General features: G+C 44.8%; 1 pseudogene; it reads right to left on the bottom strand.

Annotated features, from left to right (window-relative positions):
* Positions 1–1,655: 1,655 nt before the first annotated feature.
* Positions 1,656–1,755, bottom strand: LOC147724217 (U6 spliceosomal RNA; annotated as a pseudogene).
* Positions 1,756–2,179: the final 424 nt, after the last annotated feature.

Below are 2,179 nucleotides of genomic sequence, written 5' to 3' on the forward strand. Positions count from 1 at the left end.
AGGGCAGTCAAATGCGCTGTGAAGTACCGAAAACAACGACCGACATCCAATGTACAGACAAATCATCACGTGCAATTGTGCTCTGCGTATTTTTATTGTCAGAATTTCCTTTGTATCGGTACCCAAGCAGACTCAAATCCCTCTGCAAACCTCTGTGTGCCATGGCCACACTCAGAACATTTAACGGAGTAAATACGTCTTCCAACATTCTTCATTATTCAATCCATCACTCAATCAATCAGGGTGTTATGTTGCTTTACTTTAGTATGTGGGCTTGTAAAGTGCATCTATTTTTCCCGAGAGGGCTCAAGGCGCTGATTCCAAGTCCCAATCGTCCTCGTCACAGTCCTTACATCATCAGGTTTGCTTCTTTACACAATTGCACAGAGGATATTTACACAAACGGATCCTAGAAAGATCCTTGAATTAATCTCAGCCGCTGACCATCGCTTGGACCGTCAGGGAATTTGTTCCGCCCATGGTATCTCAAATGGCTGCGATCCATTTCAGCATTCATTCCTTCTTCATGTTGTTTGTTTTCTAACTGTGGGTCTCCCCTCCACCTGGCTGCTCAGAAAACCCACGCAATGGAAGCCCCTCACAAGCTGCCCACAAAGCCTCTTTTATATATAAGGAAGGAGAAGGAAAGGCAGGTGAAAAACGTCCCCATGAGTGGTTACCGTAGAGGAACCTAGGCCACAGACAGAGGACCCTGACAATCTATGGGTTAATCCCAAGACCCTGTCCACAAAGAGCAGGAGGCCCTCCACCCCTTTAATGCTTTCCCACATCCAGAGGGGCTCGGGAAACTGAACCACAGGAATAACGGTCAGGAGGAGACTCCTTCCAATAATGCCGGGAGCAGACCTAGCCAAGCTGGTCAAAAGCCAAAATAGCATAGGTGGAGGAAAATAAAAAAGCGAAGAACTCTCCAAATAAATCACAACCCCGTCCCCTCTCCTCAGGAGAGAAACAGCTGCAAGACAGTTAAGAGAATGAAACACCAAAGGGTCAATTCCTCCAAAGAAACCAGACTGTGCCCTTGATTAGACAAATAATTCAGAGCATCAGCAAGTACAGAAGAATGGACCCAAAGAACTCCTAGTAGTGTTTCCTTTAGTTAGAATAAGTAAAACCAGGAGCAAAAGGCAGACATAGGCCCAAGGAAACCCCAAGATACAGCCAAAACTCCATTCATCTGGATACAATTCGATTTAATGTAAGAATAATCCAGCAAGAGGAACAGAAGGATGACCACAAAATGAATCAGAGGAGAGAGAGGAAAATCCACATCAAGCTGTCAGAAAACAACAACCTTTTCGAAAAGATTATGTGATGCCCCTAAAGGTAACGTGAAATCCTGGAAAAAAGAAGAGACCTGGATATCCTGGAAATTTGGCCCAGCAACCTAGGCCGAGGAAACACTCCCAGGACAAGCAGGTGTATGTTGAACCTGTTGTGAGAAGAACAAACAAACACAGGGCAAACATCGAGGACTAGGCCAAAACCAAAACCACATAAGTAGGGAATGAGCCTCCCCGGAAAGGGAATTGAATCCAGGAAAGACCCACGAATGGCAAAGCCACAAACTAAAGGCAAAAACAAAACCACACAATCGAAGGAGTGCAGGCTGAAATTCAGAGATCTCGACCTCTAGAAATGTTGAAAGATTCATGAATTTGGATTCCCTCTTTGTGCAACTTCCATGATAATCTCTGTATCATTCCATTTTTAGTATATGTGCTGTCGAAGCTTGCTTGAATATCAAGGACCTGACCCTTGGCACATGTGTGAAGTAAAAATCCGAGACCTCCACGGTTATGCATCCAATTCACCAGTAATCAATCTGCCAACTTGGAGTCACTTCTGGAGGATCTGGTTTCAAGGCAAGCATGTTCAATCTTGCTTCTTAAGACAGCAGGTACGTTCTTCTTCTCAATCTTCCACAGGTTCAGGAGTGTTCTCATGAGAAGTTCTGAATGTGCCACTTTTTATACCTGGTGCCAACCCTTTGCGTAGGTGAATTTCCTGGCCTATCTCTAAAATTGGTTCTGGTCAGTTCTTCACCTAGTTCCTTTCTCTGAACTATCTAGTATGACAAAGGCAAGGGCATGCCTCATGTCAGGTAAGTTGCACACCAAAGATAACCTGTGTTCACCCTCTGGGAGCTTGGCTCAGA

The sequence above is a fragment of the Lissotriton vulgaris genome, chromosome 4_1 (genome assembly GCF_964263255.1).
Source record: "Lissotriton vulgaris chromosome 4_1, aLisVul1.2, whole genome shotgun sequence".
Taxonomy (NCBI): Eukaryota; Metazoa; Chordata; class Amphibia; order Caudata; family Salamandridae; genus Lissotriton; species Lissotriton vulgaris.